Consider the following 23688-nt stretch of genomic DNA (forward strand, 5'->3'; position numbering starts at 1 on the left):
GGCTTATCCGGGGCACGCTGTGCAGTTGGAAATGGCGATATGGTACGATGTAGGCATGTGGTTGCCGGATTGGGTGCGGGAGGCCAGCACAGGTTTCATTTGGTAATTGTGAAACCTGACTACATTCGACCTCCGGTTATTATCGTCGCTAGGACAGGATGGCCCCTCCCTCCCCACCATGTGAGGTACCTCCGCCAGGCTCCACCCGGGTGGGCTATAGACGCTGACTTGGGCGAGGGCCCGTGCCAAAAGGGTTCTTTCCTTGCCGTTGATTTTTTACTACAAACGCCGCCAACGCACCTACCAATTTGGCTGTGCTAGATAGGAGCTACCAAGATGGCCGGGGCCTCAATGCGGGTGCTCGAGCCAGGCGGGAGACCTGACTTTGTGGCACAGTTCCGCCTGCCTTTGAGCGCCCTCCTCTATCCACAAGATGGAGCCCAGCTTCCCCCACCACCATCCGGCCTTCTACCCCTATGGACATCCCCAACTCGGGGATCCCTCCAGACCCAAGACTACCACCCTTGAGTGCAACACCACCTGAACACCTGGCTGAACGAAGGCAAGAATTTCCTGCTCTGTAAATATGTAATATATAATTGTCCAAGCCTAATCGCTGTTAGAATGTAATCCTAAGTGAATTTGCTATTTGTGTGTATATATATGTATATGTATATATACTCGTGATCAAGGGATTCTTCCCGAAACGCGTCGAGTGGCTATTTTCTGCATTATTTTTTTATTTTTTTTTTTTTTTTTTTGTTGAAAAACCTTTATTGATGTTTCAATCATTTACACGTATGGGCCTACAACCCCCCGGGGCCGGCCGCTAAGTAACCAGGATAATAATAACAAATGTCAACACAGGCGGCACCTCGGAGAGCAAAGTCTTCAATCCAATATAGTCCGGCCAATGAGCCGCGCAGGTAGGACACCAGGAGAGAAAGGGTTTTTCATTTTATGATAAGACAAAACAATAGGATCAAGTGCCAAACAATTTCCCAACAGCGAGATGGGGCAAGGATAAGAGACGTAAACAATAAGCAGCACTACATTAAATCAATGGCGCAGGCGCGGGAAAGTACGGATGAGGAGCAATATCAAAGATAGTTGCGCCTACAGGTCCCCGTACCTAAAGCCCAGCGAACCCCCCGGAAACTGTGGCACACATAAAGAGCAAACGATTCACAATCAGGGTGGTGTATCGCACTGATCCCAGAAAAAGAAAGCAAAAAAGAAATAGTGAAGAAAACGGAGGCCATGGAAAAAGAGATAAAGACTAAAGAGTCCCCTCCCCCATCCCCCACCCTGCACCTCTGCGAATGAGTATGGCCCCACCCCCCAGCAGTGTGCCTGTCGCCCTGGAACTAGACCCGAAATATAGAAGAGACAGGGAAAAAAGAGAGTGAGAAAGAGCCCCCCCAGACGGGGGGGCGGAAAGAATATAATAAACTGGAGGAGGGCCTTAAAAACATACCCCCGGCTTCTCCCTCCCGCGCGGTGAAGTCTCCCCCCAGCAAACGATTAGCAGCACCAAGTCGACCATATCAAAAAAAGGGGGGGGGGGAGAGAATGGGGAGCATTATACACCAACTATGCAAATAACTACGAGAGCGCGCAACCATGAGTCCGCCTGTCTACTAGGTAACCACCCCCGAAGAATCAACCTCAGCCTTGACCGCTTTTTGCGATTCTGCCCATGCCTGTCCCTCGACCCAGCACCATGTCCGATGTCCCAAGGTACAGGAGTGTCCAAAAACAGTCGGGAAGCGCCGCACACAGGTGGGGTGGAAGTCTCTGAGCATCCGCACAGACCACTTCATGGAGGGGCGTCTTTTCCAGTGCCGCCCCAGGGTCTGCACTGCACACAAGGTCCAGACAGGTTGAATCAGCCAAATGAGACACACGTTGCTGGAATTGTCCCTGGGCCACCGGAGACCGCGCACGGGACAAGGCCACCATCTTCCGCTCAGGTCCGATACCTCCGGAACAAATCAAGTCCACAGTTAGCCGACCACACGGCAGCATTTTGTCCGGAGTGTCCGGCTGTACACTAATCGCGGGGGGGGCCGCAACATCTTCCTCTTGTGTGCAGTGTGGAAAGCCACTGTGTACCTGTGGACCAGCATGCCGCCACTGTCCCAACGCTGTTACCACACCATCTAGCTTCCCCTCCAGGACCCCGGCGCCATGAGCCAAGGAGGAATGAAGGGCACCAAGGGCCTCCAGGAGGTTGCCGTATCCCAGAGCAGCTCCCTCCGATCGCTCCGCCACACTCCCGAAAGTCACACACCCCCAGTCTCGTTGCGTCCCAGCGGACAGGATGGTAGGCTGCATCGCGACAAAATGGCCGCTGGGAAGGCCCGACTCGTAGTGGGGCCAGGACCCCGGGAACAACTCCTCAAGGTCCACGTCGCTGAAGACAGGGATCCTGGGGCAGGCACAGATTCAGCCGTTGCGCGGTCACGGGCAACAGTCGTCTCTGCCACGGACCAGCTCCCGCGAAAAGCCGGGAGCAGCCCGCAAGGATCAGGGCGAGCCAGGGACGGCGTCCGGGCAGCTCACCGTCAAAGGCAGGGGCAAACGCCACGGAATCCAAGAATTGCACACCCGGGCATGTCCTCAGTCCGCAACGTTCAGCAGGGGGGAGCGGCCGCAGCGAAATGCAGGCCGAGGGGAGCTCCACTCCGGTGGACCGACTCCACCCAGTCACCACAGGCCGCTGTTGTTCAACTGCCTCCCGGCCAAGGCGTCCACTCGAGGTCCCGGCTTCGGGACCGCACGGGCCTCAAAGTTCAACCGCTGATGTCTCCGGTTGTACGGCAGTCAGAGACCTCGGAGTCACACGATCGGTTGCCACTTTCGTTTACGAACACGATCTCGTAGCGCAGAATGAGGATCTCATGCAGGATATCCGTGCGGGATGCGGAGGTTCACGGAGCCGGGAATCTACGCTGCCGTCCCGGTCGCCATCTTGGCTCCTCCCTCCTATTTTCTGCATTATTAAATAGCGCATTTTGATCGTAAGAGTCCGTGGTTGCTGTCTCTGTTTTTTCACGAAGAAAAACTCAGCTTGAGTCGAATATATATGTATATGTATATATATATCACTGAAAAAACCATAGGTTTCACACACGTTATAGTTAGGAATTAGCATTTAAAAAACCTTGCAAATACACTTAAAAAACCATAGGTTTCACACATGTTATAGTTAGCTGGACATTTCCCTCGTAAAAAACCAATGAAATTCCCCCGTTATAGTTAGTAAAGGGAACTATAACTCACGCGACCGCAATCCACTGCTGATGACGTCAGATATTACATCACTGTATTTATTCACTTATTTACCCATTTTTCTTTCCTTTAACCTTCAGCTATACATATTTAATAAATATTTATTTTACAGAAAGACACATATGTCATCAGTGATGTAATATCTGACGTCATCAGCAGTGGATTGCGGTCGCGTGAGTTATAGTTCCCTTTACTAACTATAACGGGGGAATTTCATTGTTTTTTTACGAGGGAAATGTCCAGCTAACTATAACATGTGTGAAACCTATGGTTTTTTAAGTGAATTTGCAAGGTTTTTTAAATGCTAATTCCTAACTATAACGTGTGTGAAACCTATGGTTTTTTCAGTGAATTTGTACGGTTTTTGAAATGCTAAGTTATGTATTTATTATTGAAATGTTTTTTTTTTTTAAGGTTTTTCACCGTGCGCGTACCGTGCGCGCACGGTGCACTTCGCGCACCGTGCGTGCTCTGTGGGCGCGCGGTGCGCTTTGCGCACCGCGCGCCCACGTTACGCCGTTCGCGTAATTCTCACGGTTCTACCGTGCGCGCACGGTAAGCGCACTCCGCGATTTTTCGTAAAAATTTTAAAAACATTTATGGGGACCCCCTGACAATGGCTAGGGGGTCAGGAACTGTCCACCCTGCCCCCTTTTCATGTTCTCCACCTTCATTTTTCACCTCCCTCGGACTGCGAGAGACAAAATGGCGGCCGACACTTCCTGGTTTCGACCGATTCGAATGTTTACTAAGATCTAACAACCAATCAGAATTGCGCTCGTGCACGGCAGGGTGCGCTTACCGTACGCGCACGGTGCGCGCCTATAGATATATATATGCTTTTAAATGCTATTTTCTCAGAAAATACTGAACAGATTTACACCAGACCTGCAAAAGGCACATCCCTGACCTGAGGACTACCTCTCTGCCAAATTTCAAGGTTTTCTGTTCAGCCGTTCGGGCTGTAGCGCGGACTAAAGGTCCTATGGGAAAATGCATGGGGAAAACGCGTTTTGGGACCCCCCCTTTTTCTCAGCCCCCGCTTGACGAATCCCCCCGAGACTTTCAGGGAAGGAGCGGAGCGCCCCACCTATTTTGAAAATTTCGCGAGGATTCGTCAATCGACGCAAAAGTTATTCCAAATAGAATGTTGCGGATTTCCTATGGAAACACGGTCCTAACTATAACTATCTACTGGCGACCGCCAGTAGATTATATATATATATATATATATATATATATATATATATATACTTAAAAAACCATAGGTTTCACACATGTTACAGTTAGGTGGATATTTCACTCGTAAAAAACCAATGAAATTCCCCCGGTATAGTTAGTTCAGATAACTATAACTCGCGCGCCCGCAATCCACTGCTGATGACGTCACATATTACATCACTCATGACATGGTCAGTGGCATCACTCATGACATCACTGATGACATCATCCTTGTGATAGAGTGGCGGCCGCGCGAGTTATAGTTATCTGAAATAACTATAACGGGGGAATTTCATTGGTTTTTTACGAGTGAAATATCCACCTAACTATAACATGTGTGAAACCTATGGTTTTTTAAGTGAATTTGCAAGGTTTTTTAAATACTAATTCCTAACTATAACGTGTGTGAAACCTATGGTTTTTTCCGTGAATTTGTACGGTCTTTTAAATGCTAAGTTATGTATGTATTATTATTATTTTTATATATTTATTTTACAATAAACTACGTCTTAAAAAAAGAATTATTATTATTTATTTTTTGGGGGGTTTTTCACCGAGCGCGCACGGTGCACGCACCCCCGCGATTTAAAAAAAAAAAATATTTAAATGTTTTTTTCTGCCTTCGGGGTCCTTCAGGGACCCCCTGACAAAGGCTAGGGGGTCAGGAACTCTCTACCCTGCCCCCTTTTCACGTTCGCCACCTTCCTTTTTCACTCTCGCACTGAAAACAAACAAAATGGCGGCCGACACTTCCTGATTTCGACCGATTCGAACGTTGACTAACATGTAACCACCAATCAGAATTACGCTCGCGCACGTTAGGGTGCTCGCACGGTGCTCGCACGGTGCGTGCACGGTGCGCGGCTATAGATATGTATGTGCTTTTAACTACAATTTTCTCAGAAACTACTGAACAGATTGACTCCATATATGCAAAAGGCACATCCCTGAGCTGAGGACTACCTCTCTGCCAAATTTCAAGTAATTCTGTTCAGCCGTTCGGGCTGTACCTTGGACTAAAGGTCCCTATGTAAAATTGCATGGGGAAAACGCGTTTTGGGACCCCCCTTTTTTCTCAGCCCCCGCTTGACGATTCCCCCCGAGACTTTCAGGGTAGGAGCGGATCGTCCCACCTATTTTGAAAATTTCGCGAGGATTCGTCAACCGGCGCCAAAGTTATTCCAAATAGAATGTTGCAGATTTCCTATGGAAACACGGTCCTAACTATAACTATCTACTGACGACCGCCAGTAGTATATATATATATATATATATATATATATATATGCAAAGCAAAACCTGAATTGCTGGATATCGATCCAGGGATCAACAGGTACGGCCCACCAAAGTCTTTGGAGTATTTTAAAAATTGGCATCCAAAAAACAGGTTACAGCTTCTTATAAATTTTATTAAATATCACCAAAAAAAAGAGAGTGTGCAAACAAGTGTCCGCCCGGACGAGTTTCGATCGTAAAAACGATCTTGTTCACCTGATGTGCCGTTGACGGGTCTCCATTTTTAAATAAATTACAACCAATGGAATTCGTAAGAGCAATTGCTTTCACGTCATATCAATAGACAGAGTAAAAAGACTATTGCACGGTTAGAGAGAACAACCTTGTTATGCCTGGTTATTAAACTTAGAGTGTTAGCCTGTGTGGCAGGGTTTCATTAGGAATGTTCATGGGTTGCTGGGTGATGGTGTCAGAGGATTCCAGGGTTTTCAAATGTATGCGAGGACGTTAATTGTCGAAGGCGGATGCCTTTTGTTGCCTCTGCTGTGTTGACCAGTAATAAACCAACTTCAAGGATTCACGACTTCTGAGTTTATTACTACAATTTGACTGGCGACGAGGACCGATCATAAACCCTTAGTGAATATTCTTGGTGCTGGTACTAGCAAGTGTTGTTCACCGAGGATTGTGAGAATGGTTTCAAGGCTTATGCAGTACCAATTCGATGTGGTCCATGTTTCTGGTGGTAAAAATACAAGAGCGGATTTCCTGTCTAGATTTCCTGTAGGCTTGAACCAAGGGGTCTGTTCAGATGAATGCCAAGAAGACGAAGACGATTCAGATGATTGTTTCATAGCTGCGGTAGACATTGCTGTTGGAGACGAAGGGAGTTGGTTAGAGGCCATTGCTCAAGACGAAGTGCTTCAGCAAGTGAACCATTATGTGATGAATGGTTGGCCTAGAGAGAGTACTTTGGTGCATTATTTACAGCCATACTGGAAAGTTCAGTCTGAGATTTCCATTGAAGGGGGGGTGTTAGTTCGGGGAGAACGGCTTATTCCTCCTCTTGGTGTCAGGAAAAATATTATTCTCAGAGCTCATGAGGGTCATCTAGGTTTGACTCTCACCAAACGGAGAGTTCGAGATGGTTTCTGGTGGCCATCTATGGATTCGGATGTCACAGAAGTTGTTGACAGGTGCGTCATATGCAGCAAAGCTGATAAAGGCTTGAAAGTAAAGACCCCACCACTCTTGCCAGTTGACTGTCCACTGGGTCCCTGGAGTAAGTTGGGGTTGGACATCATGGGGCCAATAGAAGGTTTGCAGAATGGTGGACGTTTTGTTCTGGTTTTAATCGATTATGTCTCAAAATGGCCAGAGGTTAAGGTTGTTAAGGATATTTCTTCTTCTACGGTGATTATGTTTTTGAGAGAGGTGTTTATTCGAGAGGGGTTTCCTGAGACATTGGTCACGGACAATGGTACTCAATTTGTTAGTGCAGAGTTTGAGTCTTTTCTAAAGTCTTCCAACATTAAACACACGAAAAGTTCGCTGTATCACCCACAGTCTAATGGTCAAGTGGAGCGCATGAACAGAGTGGTGGGTGACTGTATCAGATGGGCTAAGAGTGAAAGAGTTAATATACAAGGGTCCATTGATAGTATGCTTTGGTTCTATAGAACTACTCCCCATTCCACCACTAGAGTTTCTCCATTTGAGCTATTGAGAGGACGTAAAGCCAATACATGTTTCCGACCAGGTTGGATGAATAAGTGGATCAAATCGTTACATGATGTCAACGTTCTGATGGAGATCGTGAAAAGGAATGTTGGGTGTGCTCAAGTCAAACAAAAGCGGTGGTATGATAAGAAAAATTCCGCTAAGCTTGTTGAAGTGCGGGTGGGGGATTTTGTTAGGATTAAATCTTCCATACATGTCAAGAAAGGAGAGAGTAAGTTTGGACTACCCATCCGTGTCATAGAAATCGGTAGGAATGCTGTAAAGGTTGAAGGGGGTAGTTGGTGGAATGTAGGTAAAATTGTTAAAGCTAGGGAAACAAGTGGGACAGGAAAGCCTTGCTCTTCTGATGCTTTAGATGCGGGTCGTAGAACTGGTGATGTGCGTTCTACTGTGAGGAGGAGTAGTAGGAGAAGCAGAATTCCCATGCGTTTTCGTGAGTGAATCTATGTTGTAGAGTTTATGTGAAAGTTGGGGTTGTTTTATATTTTTTTTGTGTAACGTTTATTTTGTTTTCAAAAAATGAGAAAGGGGGATATGTTATGCCTGGTTATTAAACTTAGAGTGTTAGCCTGTGTGGCAGGGTTTCATTAGGAATGTTCATGGGTTGCTGGGTGATGGTGTCAGAGGATTCCAGGGTTTTCAAATGTATGCGAGGACGTTAATTGTCGAAGGCGGATGCCTTTTGTTGCCTCTGCTGTGTTGACCAGTAATAAACCAACTTCAAGGATTCACGACTTCTGAGTTTATTACTACAAACCTAATCAATTAATTTGCTATATTTACAATTAATACGTGTACTGTGACTAGCACGTAAATAAATAAAACCAGGGGGGAGAAAAAACAAATAATATTGTTTAACTTTGTTAAATGTCTTCACCACTAACTCATGAAGACAGACTATAAAGCTTATCGCCGATCATATTTATCTTATTTTGGTTGCAGTGAACAGTTTAAAGATAACAACAATGCGAAAAAGCTTTGGCTGTCGAATGTCTAATAAACAGAAAACGATTTCTGGCGATGCTGCAATGATTGGCTAGTGCCAGATGATTCACATCCCATATTGTATGTACTGAAATCGACTAACAATGATCGTATATCGAACTAGTCCCCTTATTGCATAGTGTGTACTCAATACATTGTCATTGTAAACTTTTGATCACATATTGTAACCTCTTTAAAACATGTGCACAAAAAATTTGTGCAAAAAGTGAAAAAAATAATACATAAATCCCATAATAATATAAAGTCTTGAAAAGATTTTGTAGGAGTGCAGCAGAGGGCTACAAAAATTAATCACATCAAGTATATCTTTAAAAGTTGATTTGGCTGAAAATTGGCATTCTCAGATCTCTAATAAGTTTAGTGTCCACAGAAAAAGTGTAAATATTGAAAGGAATCAGCAATGTCTAATAATGTTGAAGACATAATCTCCATGTAAGCGTGTTTAGAACAATTAATTATATTCTAAAATACTGGAGAAAAAGGACCAAATATACGTCATTAGGTTTTTATAGTACTGGTATTCAACATGTCCCCTATAAATGTCACACAGATTCTGTCATGTTCAAGTTATAGGAAGTGATGTAAATCTTCGCTGGTATTTAACCCATGCGGCATGCGTGTATCTAGCATGAGAATGAAAGAAGATTCCAACTGCCTTAATTTTTTCTCCCTGTTCCCTCCTCGAAAATTAAGGGGAACAGACCCAATCACAGAATAGGTTAAGTCCTTCAATCTGTTGTTGTGCACAGCTTTAAAGTGTCGCGCCACTGGATAATTTTCATCAGAGTTCACTATGGCGCGGAGATGTTGAAGAATTCGGTTAAAGACTGGTAGTCTGGTACTGCCTATGTATTTTAAATGGCAAGTACACTGTAGTTGGTATATAGCAAACTCCGTCCTACATGTATAATGCTCTTTTAGGCGAATCGGAATATCACTGAAAGCTGTGCAATATTCGGACAGATTCAAGCCGAACTTACATGCTCGACATGGCGAGCATTTGTAAAAGCCAGATTTAGATAGCCTGTTTTTTTTCATATATATATCTCCAGTATATGTAGTAGACCTTTTAGAGTTTATCTGTTTGTATCTCTTCCTTGAGTGACTTTACAACTTGTACATTTGCAATTTCTCCCTCCTTTCACTCCACTTGTATATATGACTCTGACCACTAGTATATGTAGTAGACCTTTGTACTTACTACCACTGCTATGTGATTTTAGAGTTTATCTGTTTGTATCTCTTCCTTGAGTGATTTTACAACTTGTACATTTGCAATTGTACCCTCTTTTCACTCCACTTGTAAATTTGGATTTCTTTTTTCTTTTTCAGTTTGTATCTCTTATGTAACTCATGTAATTCAAAGTCCTTATGTAACACAACTGGTTCTTTTGTAAAGCATATAAAATCGCATTAAATAAATGTCTCATGCACAATGGATTGATATAGAATCATTGCGGTTGCTGTGGTTGCAGCCATCTGGGTCTAAGTGTCCCTTGGTCTGGCGACTCTGTGTGCCTTTCTTGCCCAGCGAAATGTCTAAAGAACATACAGCGTCAGAAAACTTGGTCCCTCTGGGTTTCTCCTTGCTCAAATGCATGTAATTACTGACATTATGTTTCCCGCTTTTCTTGGGTTTGATTTTGCTGGCAGTAAGTGTCACGCATAGTCTTAAAGTCACGCACAAATGCACTGAAATTAGGCAAATGCCATACATAGCAATCTGGAACAATGACAGCTATGGATGGGGCCGGCTAGCTTACGGACAAACACGCCACCAGGTGGCTCGGGCGGCTGGGCACCAGGGTTAGAAGTTTACAAATGGCCTGCGGGATGTTGGGCCCCGGCCAGAGTTGCGGCCGGGAATCCGAAGGGCCGTGTGCTAGTTTTGAGCCTCTCCCCTAGCAGCTTGCGGCGCACTCGGCTGTCATTGAGGCCTTGGGACCTTCGTGTTACCAGCTCGACACGCTGTCAGCGGGTGACGTTTGGCGGTACAGGATAGTTTTTGTGGTGCGACCGTTGATGTTTTGGTGAGTTGGGCTCCTTAAAGCATTGAGGTTCATCACATCCCCTGTTTATGGGTTGCATCATTGACTTCAGGCAGAGGTGGTGTGTTTGTCAATTTATGATTAGGTGCATAAAAAGTGTAACCTTGGTATAGCAGTATGGTAGCACGGCGTCTCCGCACCCCTGCGGCAAAGTATGTGTACAACACAGATCTCTAGCACATTTAATGTGAAGAGGTCTTTGGGTTGCTCCACTGGTCTGATAGGTCAATAAATATAAACCTATGCTTATACTAACCAATCGGTATTTTCCGCCTATGGAGTTCGGGGCCAGTTGGGCGGTTAGTTTCTATACTTCTTTCACATGCTCACCAATTCAAAAGGGTAGCATTTTCAATATACTACTCCAACAAAGCCATATTGTGGCTTAGTTAGCTCAAGCATCCAACAAGCATTGAGAAAGCCAAGAGTACTGGCTTGTAAGTGTAGTGTCCACTTAGTAGTATATATCTGTTCAATATTCTTACAACAAGGCCACAGTTGTTGCTTATTTACCATAGGGGACCAAGATCAAATGCCTAGTCTGGCCACAGGTCCTGTTACACGTCTTATTAATTATTAGCAACTCCGGCCAGCCATTCGCAATGCAGGTTCATTAATTTTATCTTTCCTGCTACATCACATGAGCACAAAATAGTCCCAAAATAAGCCTGTCTTTGTCTGAGAGTCAAGGTTGGGGATTGCGCCATGTTCATTATATGCAAGTGAATGTTGCGAGGTTGACAGATGCAGCGACCGCCGTAAGCAGGAGTTTGGCACAATTTCCATAGCCCGGGTGGGTGGCGCAGGCAGCAAGTTTAACCCAGCTGAAACAAAGCAGGGCACTCTGTCTGATGCACAATAGACATACATTCGCAAGCCAGAGTGACACCATTCCATTGGCGACGTAGTTTATCACCACAATTGCCTGCGCTGATTTCTAGTCGATGCCACTAATGATGGGCATGTTGCTTAAGTTAATCACCCGCCCTTTAGCCATGGCAGCCTGGCGGGTGTGGGGTGTTGTCACCTTACAAGTGCGCTGTGATTTAGAAAGTTGGGGTAATGCAAGGGGCAATAACGTAGTAAGGTGCACTAGACATTCCCAGATCCTAGAAAGGGCAGGTAGCTGGACGTACTGTTCACCTCCTGTTCCCACTGACTGGTCTGCCCCCTGGTACACATTAGCATACATTTGGGGTAGCCAGACCTCATGAGGTGCCTGGCTTAAGTTTGAGGGACAAGTCCAATGTGTCCCATTTACTGAACGTGCGAACATTTTCCATTATCTCGCAAGCTTGCGCAGGCTGTGGTGTCCGCAGAGTTTGGGGCAGGTTAGCATCCCCACCTTGCATTCAGCATTCCAACAGCACAATAGTTGACAGAACATGGGGAACGCCTTCCCAAATCTGGCACCAGAACACCAGGTCAGTCAGCGCCAACTTGTCTGTTGGGCGACTTGTGCAGGCGAAGGCTCATTACACTTCTTGCACAGTCACACCAGTTCGGAATTGAAGCATTGCCTTAGGTATCCCTGGGCATATAGGAAGGCCAACAAGCAGCCTGGGGATCACAGAGCAGGTGCACTCTGCTCTTAGCATAGCATATGCAGGCTGCATCAACTCACCTAGGAAGCAAGCACTTCTTTGGGTGCTGGGTTGGACCCAGACAGGACATCATGTAATAATTGAGCTATGCTACGGCCGGTGAAGATAATTTTATTGGGGACCAATTGAGGCTGCAGTTGGCCATTCCTCGCTTGAGATAGATGATAGCTTTAGGCCCCCGATAGTACTCACATACTGGTCCAGTGGCTACTGGGCCATCGCATCCCAGGTTGGGGGGGGGGTCGGGGGAGATGCTGGCAGTAGGCCCAGCACTTCACCAGCTCTCCCCCACCAGTGGTATTAAAAAGTATTTTAATTTTCATTTTAATTTTCACCATGTGAACAACACATAAGAAGGCTTGGGATACAATTTCACCCGTCCGCTGAGCCACAGCTGGCAGTTCCGTTGGGGGAAAACTACAACAGAGACTGGTAGGGGGGAGGTCCCCCATCACATTCTAGCCATCCACTTTGCTGTTCACAACAACTGTGCATGTGGGAGTGCAATTGCCTGTGCATAGTTAATTTAGACGCACAGTATCATTTCAATTAAACAATCACTGTAGCTGCAAGTTGCAAGCGGGAGATTCCCCCAGGGTCAACTGGTCACATTATCAGCAATAAGACTGCCTGGGAAGTCTGGGTGCAGTCACCACAGATCTAACTGAACAGGCAACAGTCCGGCAGGAAAGGAGAGATGTTGAATTGTCCCAATAAATGGGAAAACATGGTGTCAAGCACAAACGGGGCAGGAAATGTTTCCACTGCATGGGCTGCACAGGGTGGGCAGTGTGAACCCTCCCACCCCCCATCGTGGAATACTCTAGTATGAGGGGAAGGTAGGACTTAGTCAATCCTGAATATTAAGCACCATATTGCAGACAGTGCACACTGTAATAAAGCAGACAGGTCAACTAAGCAGGTATGCCTAGGGGGTTTCACCACAGAGGGAGCTGTGCAGGGGAAATCTCCATAAGGCATAACGGATGCATGGCAAGTGCAGGGGGACACCCTTGCTCAGAGATTGGCCCAAGGGGGGGGTCCCCCCCAATTTCTTAGTGATACACCTAGGGGGCAACGACCTCATTGCCATGGGGAGGCGGTCACTCTTGCAAGCCATGAAAGCTGACTTAGGGGGGATCACCAAATACATGGGTCAAGGTGAGCTCTGGGGTGTGAGATTATTCCCTGCAGAGTGTGGCACGGGGCTAAGTTAGAGGAGGCCGTTGAACATTCCTGGAAGAGAGTTAATAGTTCAATGCGTAAGATAACAGATCAGAGGAATCTGGGTTTCATCAGACATGAGATGATTCAAGCTAAAGTGAAAGGGTACTTTGATAAAGATGGGGTTCATTTGTCACCAGTAGGGATGGATCTCTTCATTTTAGATTTACAGGAGGCCCTGGAGATTAGAGGTTGCAGGTAGTGTATAGCAGTTTTGGTGGCGGGCTCTGGCGGCAACGGGGGCTGCCTCCAGAGCTGAGTTACAGGGTGATCTGGAAGCAGATGGGTACAGAAGGGTACCTCTGCGTGGCACAATAGGGCTGCCAGAGCCAAATGCCAGTAGCCTCATGGTAGGTTCCTGGGAAACCACGTCGGCGCACCGTTAGTCCTTTGGGTGGTTGTGGGCCTGAACAACCGGGGGCTTGACTTGCTCGACTCCGCCCTGAAAGGTGCGCGAGTAATAGGGATCAATGTGTCAAGTGATCCGGAAAGAGGATCACCCCATAAGGTGTAGCACTGATTGAGTTCTCCACAGTGCTTGGCTCATCAGGCGGGCATGGCAGCTTCGGCTGGTTTCAGCTGCCTGCCCTTGGATCACCTGTAAGATAACCCACCAGATTGCATACTTTTGTACGGAATAAACCTGCAGCAATATTTTTCCAAACAGAAGTTGTGTTGTGTTTTTATTTATTCAGCATGCATGCGCTGTTATTGTGTGGGTGGGGTGTGTCGCCAATATTGGCACTATGCGGCTGCCCGCGGCCCACGCAGGGGGCCATCCTAAGTGGGCAGTACCTTTAGTTCCATTTGGGCACCGCCACCAACCCACCCCCTCTGAGGATGGGACTCTGGGAGGAATACCCCTTTGCTTGTGGCGCTAGGCGCGTCACTTCCTGCGCGACATAGGGACTGGGGGAAGGGTATATATGCTTCCCCCGGCCATCCTGGCATCCTCTGTTGCACCAGGCACGCCGTCTCTCACTCTACCGCTTACGCGGCGTGGGGTGGCAAGCAAATTTCATGTAATGTTGTAATGTTTTCCTTTTGTGTTGCAGGCGGAGTTACTGGGTGATCTGGAAGCAGATGGGTACTGAAGGGTACCTCTGCGCGGCACAATAGGGGTGCCAGAGCCAAATGCCAGGAGCCTCATGGCAGGTTCCTGGGAAACCGCGTAGGCGCCCTGTTAGACTTTCGGGCGGTTGTGGGCCCGAACAACAGGGGGCTTGCCTTGCTACGCTCTGCCCTGAAAAGGGCGTGAGTAATAGGGACCAATGTGTCACGTGATACGGAAAGAGGATCAACCCATAAGGTATAGCACTGATTGGGGTTCTCCACAGTGCTTGGCTCATCAGGCGGGCATCGTAGCATAGGCTGGTTACAGCTGCCTGCCCTTGGATCACCTGTAAGATAACCCACCAGATTGCATACTTTTGTATGGAATAAACCTGCAGCAATATTTTTCCAAACAGAAGTTGTGTTGTGTTTTTATTTCTTCAGCATGCATGCTCTATTATTGTGTGGGTGGGGAGTGTTACCAATATTGGCACTAGGAGTCATTTCTGGGGCTCTTATATATTGGGGCGTCCTTGAACACTATAAAAAGCAAACCATGGATGGGTTCTTTGGGAGAACAATATATTAAAACACGGCACACACAGTGAAACTTCAAAAGCTGGTCCCTTTCATCTTTCCTGCGTGGAGCCACCAGCCGTGGGTTCGATACTAGCCATCCCCAGGAGGCCCAATTAAAATCCGCCTAAATCTCCATACCTCCCTCCAGATCAGTGTATTTATTTATTTATTGAATGCATGTAATGCATGCATTGAATGCAGAAGTATAGATGCGCTTTACATAATAACAGTGACAGCGTTGCAGATGCCTTGCAGTGAACTAGGAATGCAGCAGAGAAGCGAAAGAAGGGGTCGAGGACAGAGGGACTGTAAGAAGAGTTTAGGAGAGGAGAGCATGGAGAGCGAGGAGCGAGACCAAAGGAGAAGGCGGCGAAACGAAGAGAGGCAATGGTAGGGCAGGAGGATGAAGGGACAGGGTAGGGAGCGATAAAGTGACGGGAGGAAAGAAATTCAGTGCGAAGAGAACAAGGTGGAGAGGAGGGGAGGTAGAATATGAAGTAAGTATGTGCAGAAGAGGAGAGAGGTAATTTATTAGTAGTCTAGTCTCCTCTAATGCTATTAGCCACTTTGCACAAGACCGTGGGCCTTACAACTCACAAGAAAAAACAGGTGGTTCTGTCGGAGTGTATACAATTACTTAGAGTATTGTGTAAATACTAAGGTAAATTACTTTTTAAGAAACATAAATTAATGATTCCCAAAATAAGTTAATTTACAGACCGAGAAAACACACACACACAACAGGATATAATAATCAATATTGCATTCAGAATGAGTATTAAATATTAGAGGCTGTCACAGTTACACATTCAATTGTGCCATAAAAAAGTGACTGTGGTGAACAAAGTGACATATAGTGATTTAGTGATGTAGACAGTACACTATATACAAAACAAATACATGTGAAATAAATGAGGGGGAGGGGGAAGTTTAGCGAATGTTTTGTCCTGTCTCTTTTTGCACATGGGCCACTAGATTCAAAAATAAATTAAATCGTGATCATGAGGGCTGTGCGGACATATATGGCATGTTGTCGACGTTTCGACCATGGAAATAGCGCAATTTTAGGGTGCGTCAGGGCGGGTCTTCTTCAGGACAAAGGGAGGAAGGATGGACAGCCAACGGGGCTGACGTCTCAAGTGAATGCAATCAGAAAGAAGTATTGGGGTAACGATGCACGTTTTTGGCAAAGGAAGTCTCCACCAGCCAATTGGAGTCTTAATTCAATCTTTTACGGACCTCCACCAGCTGGTTGGAGTCTCATAAGGAAGCCTACCAATTCAGGCTTGCTTAGCGAAATGAAGTCGCGTCCGTATGGCAGCGATTCCGACCAGCTCTGAGCTTTTATATAGTGTACTGTCTATATCACTTAATCACTATATGTCACTTTGTTCACCACAGTCACTTATTGTTTTATGGCACAATTGAATGTTAACGTTAAATTGCATTTATAAAAGCGCTAATCACCAAAGGTCTCTAAGCGCTGCATCCTGGATCAGACAGTCCAAAGTTCTTTCACACCATGAACTCAACATGGAACAGCCTAAGCATGGCCAAACGCCTCCGTGAACAGCATCGTCTTGAGTCTCCTCCGGAACGGAAGCAATCTGGCTTCCTTACGCATACCATCCGGTAGCTTGTTCCAATTATGGGGGATGGAGACTGAAAAGGCCCGACCTCCAAAAGTGGCCCTGTTGAAGCGAGGGCATACAAGATTTGATTTGATTTGAAGTGTTATTCGTAGAGCGCACGAATGCCGTGGCGTCTTGGCGCTGACTGTGAAACATGATATAATCCATAAGTGAGTTCTTAATTTTTGCCAAAAAAACAGGTTTTTAATTCCTTCCTGAACCACAACCGGTTCGGTTGACAGCGCAGATGGTATGGCATCTGATTCCATAATTTTGCCGCACAAAAGGATAATGTGCGGCCTCCCCATCTGACCTTCCGTGTTTTTGGGATACAGACAAGTCCTTCTGTAGATGATCTAAGGGTTCTGGCAGGAAGGTATCTTGTAAAGAGTTTGCCTACTTCCCTGGAAATGCCTCCATAGAGGGCCTTATGTACTAGACAAAGGGCTTTGAAGTTGGCCCTTTGGCGGACCGGAAGCCAGTGTAGAGTTTTGATGGCCTCTGAGGTGGGGCGGCCCTTAGGTATATTCATGAGCAATCTAGCCGCCGCATTCTGCAGTGATTGAAGCTTCCTCTCCTGTGCTTTATCAATTCCCACAAAGAGAGCGTTGCAGTAGTCTAACTTGGATAGAAAAAGTGCAACTACAATTGTTTTTTGAAATTCCGTTGTTATAAATGGGAATATTTCCCTCAACGTTTTTAAAAGGAGGAAGCAGGAGGAGGTTCATTTATTTATATGGGCGGATAGATTTAGCTGATTGTCTAGGGTTACCCCTAGATTTTTAGCCTTTGAAACGGGGGTGGGGCAAAGTCCCGCCTCCGTGGGCCACCAGCTGGTATTCCATACCGATGGTCCTTTACCAAATTCAAGGACCTCGGTTTTGTCGGTATTTATTTTCAAAAAATTTGAACTCATCCAATGCATAATGTCCGTCAGACAGGCATGGAAACCAATGGCTACAGTATCTAAGGATTTCGCAACTGAAATAGTGAGCTGAGAGTCGTCGGCATACATGATTAATGAGAATCCATGTTTCCTGACCAATTTAGCCAATGGGGCAACGCATATATTAAAAAGAGTCGGAGATAGGGCAGACCCCTGCGGAACACCGCATGGGAGTCGAAACATTCCAGACCGCATATTCTCCCAATGTATATTTTATTGTCTGGCATCCATAAAAGAGGAAAGTAGATTGAAAGCAGTGTCCTCCAACCCTATCTCTTTCAGCCGTTGCGCCAGCACCGTATGATTTACGGTGTCGAACGCTGCCGACAGATCTAATAGAACCAGAATTGCTTTATTACCCCTGTCTATCGTCCTCCGATTCTCCTCAGTTGCCAGTACAGTACAAGAAGGCTGGCATGTGATGAGCGAAGGTGGCGCCCAGGCTCGTAGGGCTTCAAGCGATCTTGGATGTATTTGGGTGCTTCACCAAACAAGGATTTATGTGCAATGCACAGACCCTTGAAGATTACCCTTTGCTTAATAGGTAACCAGTGCAACTGATGCAACAGGGGGGTGGCATGTGCTCTTCGAGGCAGTTTATAGATCAGCCTCGTTGCGTCATTCATGACCACTTGGAGTTTCCCCAGGAGTTTGCTGGGAGACCAATATAGACTGCATTGCCATAATTAAGGCGAGATAAAATTAATGCAGTCACTGCCGCCTGCATGGTAGCGGGTGACAACAAGATTGACAATTTCCGGAGTTGTCGCATCAATCCGATGCAACTTCCCACTAAAGCAGACACCTGGGTCTTTAGAGTCAGTACAGTGTCCAGCATAATGCCCAGACTCTTCACGGCTGGCATAGGTGTTGGAGTAGTGCCCAGCTCTGGGGGCCAAAAGAGGCTGGACCAGGGGGAGACTCCTGAGGACAAAACCAGGACTTCGGTTTTTTCTGGGTTCACCTTCAAGGAATTGGTGGTCATCCAGCTCATGGCGTACCGGAGAATAATCTGGACGTTACGCTGTGAGTCTGGGGAGTTGTCAATACTCACTATTAACTGAGTGTCGTCTGCAAAGTAAAACACCTGACAGTCTGCTTTGGCTAGAGCCTCAAGCAGGGGTGGAAGGTAAATGTTAAAGAGCAAGGGGGACAGCGCCGAACCCTGCGGGACCCCCAGCGAAGATTACCCTGCCTGGACCTGTGGCTTCCTAGATGGACCCTCTGGGATCGATCCTCCAAGAAGGAAGTGATCCACTGGAGGGCCGTCCCAGTGACTCCCATCCGCCGGATACGAGTACCTGTGACAGCCTCTAGTATTTAATACTCATTCAGAATACAATATTGATTATTATATCCTGTTGTGGTGTGTGTGTTTTCGCGGTCTGTGAATTAACTTCTTTTGGGAATCCTGTATTTGTTTCATAAAAAGTAATTTACCTTAGTATTTACACAATACTCTAAGTAATTGTATACACCCCAACAGAACCACCTGTTTTTTCTGATATCAATACCCAGATACATTACAACTCACAAGAGCACATTGCGCATGCGCGTCGACACGGCCCTTCCTATCCCCTCCTCTCTCTCCCGCTCGCTCGCTCTAGCACTTACACGTTGATGCTGCTGCCTCCTGTCTAAGATGGCGCCCTGGGACTGAGGTCACAGCAGCCACCATATGCTGCCCTTTCAGGGAGGGCTGCATTAATACAGCTCACCTCAGCCTGGGTCATTAGTGTCCCCCAAGGAATTGCCCAAATGGGGCCTGGCATGATTGATTAGGCAGAGGCGTGCAGCCGTTTCACGGCTGCGCAGATGGCCATAAGATGTGCGCACGCGGGCAGCAGCCCCATTCAGGCCTGGCAGGAGGCACCTGTGGGTGAAGGACAAGATGTTTCTATCTTCCAATAAAAAACAAAGTTATTATTTTCATAACACGCGGCACAAACAAAACTCCAGCGCAAAATGCGGGAGTCCAATCAGCACAAAAAGTGCCAAAGAGAAAGCAAGCATTTCAGACAGAGAAAACTGCTCTGTGCGTTTTGTTTGATTTGGCTTAGATTAGAATTCATTCTGCATCTGCTCAAGTCTCGGCGCCTCGTACAGCTCTGCATCACCTAGGCCTGGGAGGCCTTGGAGCACAACAGAAAGAGATGACTTCGTTGTGTTTTTTTGCATGTTTCGCTGGCACTGTCTTGACCCTGTGCATCTCTGTAAACAGAAGGTGCCGGTGTTATCCAACTTGTGTCTCAATGGATTCTTGCCTGCGTCGCCCTGCTGGAGTTGGAGTGTGCGGTGGGCGGGTTGCCACAGTGTATCTCAGCTGCAGGAGCATTTCACCCACTGGACCAACCAGACCCCAAACACAGATCGGGTGTCAGCGGAGAGACGCAGGGCAGGGGCCAGGCTGGCCCGTTCCAGTTCTCATACAGGCCGCTGCACGTGCCCTGTGATTGAGGCTCTGGCATCTGTGTTGCTCTATGCGTCCCTTGCTGCTCCCTGTGCCCCGTGCTGCTCAATGTGCCATGCGATCTGTGTCATTTGATCTGTGTTGCTCTTTGTGCCCAGTGCTGCTCTCTGTGCCCTTTGATCGATGCTGCACGGGTCCTAAAAAAAGAAGTGGGGGGGACCAACCTAGTTAGGCAGTATGCACGTGACATCACGGCGCGTGACATCATGGTGCATGACATCATGGCGCCTGGTGTACGATATAACAGCGCATGACAACACACTTGGCATCACACGAATTGACATCATAGAAAGTGGCATTACAAGCCACGACTTCACAGGAAGTGGCATCACAAGAAGTGACAACAGATCTAAAGCCCTCACATATATGTTTAGCAGGTCTATAATTCTTACATTCTTACAGTGCAGGCATATATCCAAAACATGGACTGAACACAGTGACATGCTGCTTCTCGTAAGTATGTGCGAAGTGCTAACAAGGTGTGAGCCTTCGATTTACCTCCAGCTTCAGTTGCATCAGGTGTGAGGCTCCTGACTGCTCCCAGCCAGGAGACTCGAACAAAAGGAGGCCTGATGACCCCTCAAATTCGGCCTTTGTATGGGCCCAGCAGGAGTCCCCCGTCTGCACATTGTTGTTTGTTGCAGATGGAAAGCAGACAATGTGCAGGCGCTGCTGAAAGTGTTTAGAAATTAAACCAGGACGCGTTCAGCACATTATTCAATGGGGCCCAAATTCTTGGCAGGGTGGACGGTGTTCACCCTGTGAAAATAGCGGGTGGACGCCGTCAACCCGCATGTACCCCCGACTCGTGCCCTGATGCTGCTCTATGCGCCCTGTGATGCTCTATGTGTTATGTGATCTGAGTATCTGTGTCTTGTGCTGATCTATGTGCCCTGAGATGCCCTATAATGCCTCTGCCCTCGGATCTATTCTGCTCTGTGTTCTCTGCGTTGTTCTATGTGCCCTGACATCTGTTCTGCTCTATGTGCCACGGGCTGCTCTGTATGATCTGTGCTGCTCTTTGTGCCATGTGCTGCTCTGTGCTGCCCTTTGTGCCCTGTGATTTGTGGTCCTCTCACTCCTCTGTGTGGCCCGAGTGGCTTTATGCACCCTTTGCCACACTGTACTACTTTATGTGACACTCCGTGTGCTCTGCGTTCATTGTAGCACTGTGTGCGCCGTGTGGGTCTGTGTGGCAGTGTTGGCCGTCACAGTGGTGCAATGTAACATAACCGCGTCACCGTATGCCAGGAGCGGGTCAGTGTGTGCCCAGGCGGCTGGCAGGCATTAATTCTGAGGGGTGCACAGTCTTGGTGGCTGCTTTGATGTTCAGCAGAGGCTCAGCATTAACAGCAGGCATAGGCTCACCACGCCACCGCTAGAGCCGGATCTTGAAGTGGAAACAGAAGTGTGTACTCACAACACAAGAATACATGTATAATTAACATTTCTGGTTTTCGGGGTGGGTAGGGGTATAGGGTGGTAAGGATCCTTTCAGGGTTTAGGTGTGGGTAAGGGAATACGGAGGCAAGGTTATAATAAAAGGCTCATCCTCCCCAAAACATTTTTTACATAATTTTTAAAAATGGGGAGTTTGATGGGCCTCCCCCCCCTAGAAACAAAAATAAATTCCAATTATACATAATATATATTCATATAAAAATAGCACATACACAATTTTATATATACATATTTTAATGAATATATTTTACATATATATATATATATACTTACAAAAATAGTAGGGGTTTCACTTACCTTACATATACTTGCCTTCTAAAGGCATGCACGGTAAAGGTATATGTGTTGTAAAGATATACGGGTGGTAAAGCATTTTATGATAAAGGATGCGTGATAAAGGCATCCATTGTAAACGCATGTGTTGTAATGTCATACAATCACTGAGAAGTAGAGGAGGTACTCTTCCCTTTTAACTTAAAGAAGCGCAGAGGCCCAGTGCCCGGCAATATCTACCCATTTTAATGGCCGAGCAGAGCCCCCATCTTGGCTGACCTGGCGGTACATGATGCTGCCTGCCTTTCACGCAGTCTTTCCTCTCAGACTGACGTCAGCACATGTAGTGCTTCTGTGCGGCTGGAGAGAGGCAGTATGCAGGACGTGGGTGCAGGAGGTGACGGCCTGACTGCTTGTACACTCCCCACATGTGATCGCCTCTCTCATATCTAACTCTAGTGCCAGTCCAGATCACATTTTGGTGAAATAGATCGAGGTGGCAGTGAGGTTGCTCAAACACCTGTACCCTTATATCTTGCTGTTTATTGAGGGTGAGGCCTAGCCGCGTGTCGTGGTTACTAGGCCAGCACCAGGGCTCATTCAATTATGCAAGCGGCCAATGAAGGCCATTACATTACTTGCGCTTGGAGATGCTATTGGCAGCGGTGACAGAAACCGCAAAAGCACAATGGATGAGTGTTCGCAGCAGGGACTTCACCTAGGGAGGTTGACAAAGCAGTCTCTAATTCTTAAAGCAACCCGCATAATAATGAAAAAACATTGGCAGCGGCTGAATGCTGCAGTTGAGGACGCCAAAGGGTCGCTCATGTAATGGAAATCGTTAGAGGAACGGCCCTTTGGCTTCCCTGGCAATTCATTGCTGAACCAACGTGTCTGGCAGTGAACAAAATAACAAAAGGGAATGCTTTTTACAGACACTCCACGCGACAAAGAGAACTGAAATTATAATACTGTACCTTTATCTTATAAAATAGTCTCTCATGCATTCCAAATGAAGCAGTTCCTTAGGGGGGTGAGGTGTTGGGGATGGGGTACAGGGTAAGGGCATGCCTATGCCATAATTCCCTGTGTTGAGTTACCGGATTTCAGGGGTACGGAAACAAAAGGAAGAAGGTGTGGGGAATAAGCAGGGAGGGGGAACTGAATATGGAATTAAGTGGGCGGATGTATGAGGGTGTGTGATGCCCTGTCCTCCAGTAACCAGGTTTGGATTGCTATGTCATCAGTATTGCAAGTAAAATTAATCTAGGTACAGGAAAGGATTAGAAAAGTCAACCTCTCCTCTCCAGTTACATCACTAGTTTGGCAATGTGGGCTGCACCTAAAGGTGCTTGATGGCGTGGTTCAGACGCGGCCCTTCATATGCTAGCAGAGCGCTTCACAAGGAACGATTTGGGTTGGATAAGCATCTGATCTCATGTCCAACTTTTGAATGTGCTGTTGCCGATGTGTGGTGGTTGCTTGTTTATACGAACCTTGCGAAGAAGGGCTGATGCTGTTTCCATAAACTGGTTTCTGTTTCCGTGTCAAGCGTAACCTGGGGATTCCTGATCACCCCCTCTGTGTTTTGTGGAGATGAGCAGCTCCAAGTCTCGCCATCGGTGCCAAGTATGTATCTTTTATCATCAGGTGTCATGTGCACCTTCTGAACCTTCACCGTGTCTTTCATCTTTCTGTACAAACCAGGCTTGGAGTTTGGGTAAACAGTGAAATAGTCCATGATCACCCACCTCACTTCCCTTTTTCCATAGAACAGCCACAGAAGGCTTGTTAGTCTTTCAACACCTCTAGGTTCAATGGACTCAGATTCCAATCATCATGTCCTAGTGCATCTGTCTTTAACCTGTAAACACCTGTGGTTGCTCATTTCTCCGGTATGCTT

The 23688-nt window shown here is 46.8% G+C and overlaps 1 protein-coding gene across 3 annotated transcripts in view; it reads left to right on the forward strand.

The window, feature by feature from the left end:
- Positions 1-23688, forward strand: part of TMEM132E (transmembrane protein 132E) — a 1031163-nt gene that overhangs the window by 285804 nt on the left and 721671 nt on the right. The gene's annotated exons all lie outside the window — the stretch shown is intronic.

This window comes from Triturus cristatus, chromosome 3_2 (assembly GCF_964204655.1).
Source record: "Triturus cristatus chromosome 3_2, aTriCri1.1, whole genome shotgun sequence".
Lineage (NCBI taxonomy): Eukaryota > Metazoa > Chordata > Amphibia > Caudata > Salamandridae > Triturus > Triturus cristatus.